The sequence below is a fragment of the Malus domestica genome, chromosome 15 (assembly GCF_042453785.1).
Source record: "Malus domestica chromosome 15, GDT2T_hap1".
NCBI classification, from domain to species: Eukaryota; Viridiplantae; Streptophyta; class Magnoliopsida; order Rosales; family Rosaceae; genus Malus; species Malus domestica.
The window spans coordinates 52,098,974-52,106,772 of NC_091675.1; the positions used below are offsets into that span (position 1 = coordinate 52,098,974).

The following is a 7,799-nucleotide window of genomic DNA, read 5'->3' on the forward strand; positions in this document are numbered from 1 at the left end:
TTGGATTGGAAAAAGAAGGTCCTGAGAATTAAGACAGAGTAAGCAGTAAAAGCTTTGTGAAGGAAATCATTCAGTAGAAAAGTATGTGGGAGAAAGAGAATCAGATGAGAAAGATTTATCCGAGGCTATTGTATGAGTATAGATGATTTGGTTGGTTGCTGGAATTTCGGGGACGAAATTCTATAAGGAGGGGAGATTGTCACAGCCCGTCCCGGAATTTTTAATTCCGAGGACGTGAAATTACAAAAACGCCCTTAAACGGGATTAAGGTGCGTAATTTTGGTGTTTGTTTTACTTAAAATTTCTAAGCTATTGTTGTGTTGGACTTTAGGTAGGGTCCTATACCCTAATTTCCTCCCCATTTTTCGTAACCTTTCCTTCTCTTTCTTCTTCTTCCATTTCAGATCTCTCTCTCTCTCTCTCACCCTCTCGAACACACGGCAACCACCAAGAACCACCACAATCTTGTACCAACGTTCCATTTAAGACCACCATCGTGATCCTGGGGACTTCACGAGCACGGGGATACCAATTTCAGGTGAGTTTCACTTCGAAAACCCTAGTTCTAAAGTTGCCGTGAGATGACACTGTTCATGAGCTTTGAATTGGTTACGTTTTAGGCTAAAACAAGATCACAACGAGTTTATTAAGGTCCCAAGGAAGCTTGGAGTGCTTCGTTGGAAGTTTTTGGACGTAAGAACACGGAGATCGACAAGTTCAAAGTTTGGCCGGAGCTTTCGAGGCGTTTTCCGGCGAATCCCTGGCGAGTTAGGAGTCGAGGTAGGTATCAATCTCTTCGTCTCGTCAAGTACTACAACTTTCCTTTTTGTTTCACTCAATTTCGTTGAGTATTGAAGAAGTTATACTCATTTGAAAAATACCCAGTTTCCGGCGACCTCCGAGGCTTTCGAGGCAGTTTCCGGCCAAACTACGGCGAACTAGGTGTTGTGCAAGGTACCATTCTCTTTGTCTCTTCAAGGGCTACAACTTTAGTTTTTGAATCACTTGATTTCGTTGAGAAATGACAAAGTTATGGCAATTTGAAAAACTGCCCGGAAAACGGCCGCCGGAAAAACCAGTCCGGCGACCCAAGGAAGAAGAAGGTGCTACAGTAAAAATAAAAAATAAAAATAAAATTATTTTAAAAATATGTCGACGTCCGTGACGTCGAGTAGATCACTGTGGTATATTCATATACCTAAATTGAACACCGTATGAGAAAGTTATTGAGGATTGTTGGTTAGGTGTTCAAATAACGTTTTATAATTTTCACATTAGGTGAAAATGTGAATTGATGATCCGACCGTTGGATCATCACCAAACTTTGATACGTTGCAATACGTAATATTTGAGGATTATTGGAACTTACAGATTGGGAATCCGATTTGCGGATCTTCCGGAATTGGAATTGTAAGTCCATAATATAAAATGTTAACCGTCACTTAGTTTTGGAAATTGACGGAGATCCGACCGTTGGATGGTAATGAAATTTTAGGATGTTGTCCTAGAGGTATAATGTGGACCTCTGGAAGTTATGGATTTAAAATCTGAGGGGTGGATCTTCCGGATCAATCTACGTAGTGACGTATTTTATATAAGTTATATATTCTATCGATATGAATTCTGAGGTTGGATTTGATTACTATTCTAGGCGGCGATCGTCGTGACGCCTTGATGTGTGGTGCTAGGGAGTTGTTGGACGAACTCCAGGTGAGTGGGCAGTTTTGTTTTCCGTATATATATATATACTTAACGTTTTCCCAGAAATTGAAAATGCATGAAATTATGTTTAAAATGAAATGCATATGAGTTATGTGGAAAAACGGGAAGTGAAATACCATGCATAGAATTGATATGAAAAGTATATAGAAATGTGAGTTGAAATGCCATGCATGAATTAATATATGATGCTTATGTATGAATTGGTGCGGTGGACGCACAGGTAAGAATTGATTTATGATGCATATGTATGAAATGGTGCGGTGGACGCACAGATGAGTATTTAATTACTGTTATGATGATGATGATATATATTGAGCTCAAATCCTGCACCATGGTTTAGTGCTTATAGTATTCACCGCATCGCACGCTCGCCTTGGATCCAAGTAGATGCTAGTCGTACAGTCCACGCGGAGTGGGTACGACAGACCAGTCGCGAGAGTGTTAGTGAGATTCCGACTGGTGGGTGACCTTAGATTATGTGCACAGATGATTTATGAGAAGCACTAGAGCGTAACTTGTGTGCAGAAGGCCGGACGGGTCACAGAGGTGACTCCGGTAGAGTGATAATGATAGATTTTGAGCTCTAGGTTCAACCGTATAGGGCTATTAGAGGGCCTACGGTTGATTACTTTCTTGCACCTGATATGATTATGTTGATGCATTCATACCTTATTACTGTTGAGATGATGTGGCATGGCATAATTAATATGAGAAATGTTGAGATGACATGGCATGGCATGATTGATAAAGAGATAATGTTGAGATAGTAAAAATGAAGTTTTGAGATTATATATGTATATTTATATTTTACATTTCTGGGAAAGTATACAGGTTTTACGGAGAGGGGTTACAACGTTTTGAGAAATGTTTGGATTTGGAAAAGAATTGTTTTACTGACCCACTCAATTTTGGTTTTGCGCCCCTCCAGGTTCAGGAATCACAAAGGTGTGGTGACTACGAGGAATACAGCGGGGTTCTGACAGATTTGGACAAAATTAGGACTCACCTTCGGGTGTATCAACTTATAAATTGTATCTTAAAGCTTCCGTACTGTGCAAATGGTTACGTCACTCTCACGTGACGGCCAGCATGCCCTCCTTCGGGACGGGGTGTGTCATTATACAACATTACTTAATTACTTAAAAAAATTAACATGTAATTGTTAACATTACTTAACTACTTACAAAAATTAACATGCAAGTATTAATTACTTAAAAAAATTAACATACGAGTCCACACAAATTTATTTGTTGTTGTATAAATTACAATAATATAAATATAAGTTTGTAAACTTACCTTAAATATGGAACCCTTTGTGTTCAAGCTTTGGAATGGATCTGGAATGGCTTTGAAAATGGTAAGGGAAATAAAATAATAAATAACATTAAACATATAAAAATTATCCTAGGGAATAATTATACAACATTATTTAATTACTTAAAAAAATTAACATGTAATTGTTAACATTACTTAATTACTTACAAAAATTAACATGCAAGTATTAATTACTTAAAAAAATTAACATACAAGTCCACACAAATTTATTTGTTGTTGTATAAATTACAATAATATAAATATAAGTTTGTAAACTTACCTTAAATATGGAACCCTTTGTGTTCAAGCTTTGGAATGGATCTGGAATGGCTTTGAAAATGGTAAGGGAAATAAAGTAATAAATAACATTAAACATATTAAAAGTATCCTATGGAATAATTATACAACATTACTTAATTACTTAAAAAAAATTAACATGTAAGTGTTAACATTACTTAATTACTTACAAAAACTAACATGCAAGTATTAATTACTTAAAAAAATTAACATGTAATTGTTAACATTACTTAATTACTTACAAAAACTAACATGCAAGTATTAATTACTTAAAAAATTAACATGTAATTGTTAACATTACTTAATTACTTACAAAAACTAACATGCAAGTATTAATTACTTAAAAAAATTAACATACGAGTCCACACAAATTTTTTTGTTGTTGTATAAATTATAAGAATATAAATATAAGTTTGTAAACTTACTTTAAATATGGAACCCTTTGTGTTCAAGCTCTGGAATGGATCTGGAATGACTTTGAAAGGGGTAAGGGAAATAAAATAATCGAAAAGGCTCTGAATGGCTCTGATACTCCACCTCTTGAAAGAATATCACAATGGCAGCTTTGAAAGAATATCACAATGGCTCTGATACTCCACCTTTTAAAACAATATCGGCACACGGTTTTGAATGAAACCACCATCCATGGTCTGAAAAGAATACAAATTATAATTGTAAAAGTGGTCTAAAATTGTCAAAATAATTGTAAAACTTGTCGGGAATAATTGTAAAAGAGATCTCTCGATCTCTCTTCTCCCTTCCCCTACACACACACCACGGCCTTCTGCTCCTCAGTCCGACAATCTCAAACCCCTCTTCCTTTTAGAAACCAGCTTTCTGGGTGTCGCCGCCGTTGATCGTGGCTCTTGCGAAGTCGGAGTTGGCTCAGTCGTCTGTGGCGGTGCGCCGCTGAGCAAGGAGTTGGCTCAGTCATCTGGTTCGTCTTCGACTCGAAGAAAACAAGTTTTCAGGTGAGATTCCATCGAAACCCTAAACCCTAAACCGACATCACATATGTTGAATCGTTTATTACCTCTTGCATGCGTGAAATTTGAAGTTTATATGTGAAATTGAAGTTAAAAATCGTGTTTTTGCAAGGTTTTTGGGACGAAATCGGCTTGGGAATAGGCACACCATCTCCGGCGTTCTTCTCCGACGTTCGGCTCGGAGTCCGATTGCACCGTTCAAAAAAATATCGCGATATTTTGACGAAAACCATTCGGATACCTATTAAAATATCCATTGCGCGAAAAACTGATAATATCGGCGATATTTCTTCCATGGTCATAACATATGCACCCAGTATAAGGAGACCACCTAATAAGTCTAACGGCGTGGTATTTCATTTAAACTGATTAATCGATACCAGGAACAAAATTAAACGACAGTGAATATAATCAAATTCACATATTTTGTAAAAGAGACATGGAATGCAGGCCTAATTCCAAGCATGTGATTTGGCAGATGTACAACAAATTCATTGGGCATTTATAGCATATGTACTTATCGCTTTTTAGTTATATTGCTCTGTGACCTTCTCAACTACATCCTAATAAAAACTAATTAAATACAAGGGTTAAAGACTGTTTACTACCCTTATGTTTTGTGGTTCAACATTTAGTACATCAAATTTTTTTCGTCTCAAAGTCATACCTAAAGTGTAAATTTTGGGACAGTCTCATACATCTGTTAGTCAAACTGTTAAGTCTTCTGTTAACTATGATGTGGCGCACATGTGGACACTAACTAGGTGTCACGTGTCATCCACGTGGAAATTAAAATAAATTATTTATAATATAAATATATATATATATATATATTAAAAAAAAGAAAAAAAACCCTTCATCTTCCCCAAATTCGGAGGAAGAAGAAGAAGAAGAAGAAGAAGAAGAAGGAAGAAGAATGAAGAAGGAGAAGAAGGGGAAGGAAGAAGAAGAAGAAGGAGGAAGAAAAAAAAAAGTTGTAGTCGGAGGAAGAAGAAGAAGAAGAAGAAGAAGGAAGAAGGAGGAAGAAGAACAAAAAAAAAAAATCTTCCCTAGATTCGGAGGAAGAAGAAGAAGAAGAAGAAGGAGAAGGAAGAAGAAGGAAGAAGGAGAAGAAGGGGAAGGAGGAAGGAGGAAGGAAGAATGAGAAGAAGGAGGAAGGAAAAAAAAAGTTGTAGTTGGAGGAAGAAGGAAGAAGAAGAAGGAGGAAGAAGAAGTAAAAAAGAAAAAAAAAAACCCGTCTACAACCCAGATTCAGAAGATTCGGAAGAAGATTAAGAAGAAGAAGAAGAAGAAAATGTTCCTCGGATTCGGAGGAAGAAGAAGAAGAAGAAGGAGAAGGAAGAAGAAGGAAGAAGGAAGAAGGAGAAGGAGGAAGGAAGAAGGAGGAAGGAAAAAAAAAGTTGCAGTAAGAAGAAGAAAGAAGAACAAGAAGAAGAAGAAAGAACATGGATGACACGTGGCGCCTAGTCAGTGTCCACATGGGCGTCACGTCACATTTAACGGGAGAATTAACAGTTTGACTAACGGATGTATGAGAATGTCCCAAAATTTACACTTTATGTATGATTCTGAGACAAAAAAACTTGATATACTAAATGTTGAAAACCACGAAACATGAGGGTAGTAAACAGTCTTTTACCCTAAATACAATGAAACCCACAAAACAACAATGGCACAAATTAAATCGAGAACTAAAACTACAAATCCAAATAACCCTAATATCATAGAAACTAAATATTTACCGTTACAAACGCATAACCCTACTTTGAGCTCACAAGGTTTCACCAAACAAATATTTAGACCAAAATAACCTTAAAACCGAATCAAAATTTTGGAATTCTCGAATTTCGGAATTGGCCCTTCAAGCTAGGCCTGACAAACGGGTTGTGTCAGTCGTGTTCGTGTCGTTTTCGTGTAACACCTGTTATCTTAACGGGTCGTGTCGTGTCACACCCGTTATCTTAACGAGTCCTTAACAGGTCGTGTCACTTTACCCAACAGGTAAAGTGACCCGACCCATTATGACCCGTTATGACCCGTTAAGAAAAATATATTTTTTTTCTTAAATTTGCACATACCACACATTGACACATAAATATTACTTCAAAACATTAAAACACATTTGTCGTTTAAGTACTACATCTACACTCGAAAATAAGAGCCTAATAAAAAAATAATACATACACTACTAATCTATTACAAATTTTAAATGTGCAAGGATATGCAAAATGAAACAGTTTTTGTTTTCAAGGTTGTGAAATCTTTCTCAAAAGTTTAAACCTCAATTTACAAAATTCTCGATTTACATCAATCATCATGAAATTGCATTGGAACTTTGGCTTGATCTATTGCCTTCAAGAGTTATGTTGATGATGTTTTCAGTATGGTTTTCCACGTCATAACTATCTTCTGCATAAACTAAGCATAGAAAAACCAAACATTAAAAATCATTCAAATTATGAGAAGTTTACCAAAATAATTATGAAAAAAAATAAAACAATAGTACTATACCATACTTTTATTAAGTATAAACATAAGATTTTGTGGTATCCACTAGTGTAAATATTTGAAATTGAGATCGAATTCAATCATTGTATTCATATAAGGTCAAGGAGTGTAGTTGTAAAAAATCATCAAAATCGGAGTTAAATTAACCGTTAAATCGTGATTTTTCGTTTATAACCGTCGAAAAGTTTTGTCCTGTTACGTGCTCTCTGAATGTTTGTTTTTTGCAATTTTTGGCGTATGCGATCTCGAAATATATACAAACATGTTTGACATTTGATCATTGAAACTAGTTTCGTAGAATGAGTATCCCATCAAAACAATAGATTCACTAATACTTAAGAGTTTATTCATACTTTTATTAAGTATAACATAAGATTTTGTGGTTTCCACTAGTGTAAATATTTTAAATTGAAGATCGAATTCAATCATTGTATTCATATAGGGTCAAGGAGTGTAGTTGTAAAAAATCATCAAAATCGGAGTTAAAATGACCGTTAAATCGTGATTTTTGGTTTATAACCGTCGAAAAGTTTTGTCCCGTTACTTGATCTCTGAATGTTTGTTTTTTGCAATTTTTGGCGTATGCAATCTCGAAGTATATATAAACATGTTTGACGGTTGGATCATTGAAACTAGTTTCGTAGAATGAGTATCCCATCAAAACAATAGATTCACTAATACTTAATAGTTTATTTATACTTTTATTAAGTATAATATAAGATTTTGTGGTATCCACTAGTGTAAATATTTTAAATTGAAGATCGAATTCAATCATTGTATTCATATAGGGTCAAGGAGTGTGGTTGTAAAAAAACATCAAAATCGGAGTTAAAATGACCGTTAAATCGTGATTTTTCGTTTATAACCGTCGAAAAGTTTTGTCCCGTTACTTGATCTCTGAATGTTTGTTTTTTTTAATTTTTGACGTATGCGATCTCGAAGTATATACAAACATGTTTGACGGTTGGATCT

The 7,799-nt window shown here is 35.4% G+C and overlaps 1 long non-coding RNA gene across 1 annotated transcript; it reads left to right on the forward strand.

Moving 5' to 3' along the window:
- The first annotated feature begins 329 nt into the window (after positions 1–329).
- LOC139192394 (uncharacterized) lies at positions 330–2,953 on the forward strand. The gene is made up of 5 exons (XR_011576538.1): positions 330–538; positions 621–780; positions 886–954; positions 1,652–1,710; positions 2,651–2,953. It is a non-coding gene; the product is annotated as an uncharacterized lncRNA (long non-coding RNA).
- The last annotated feature ends 4,846 nt before the right edge of the window (positions 2,954–7,799 follow it).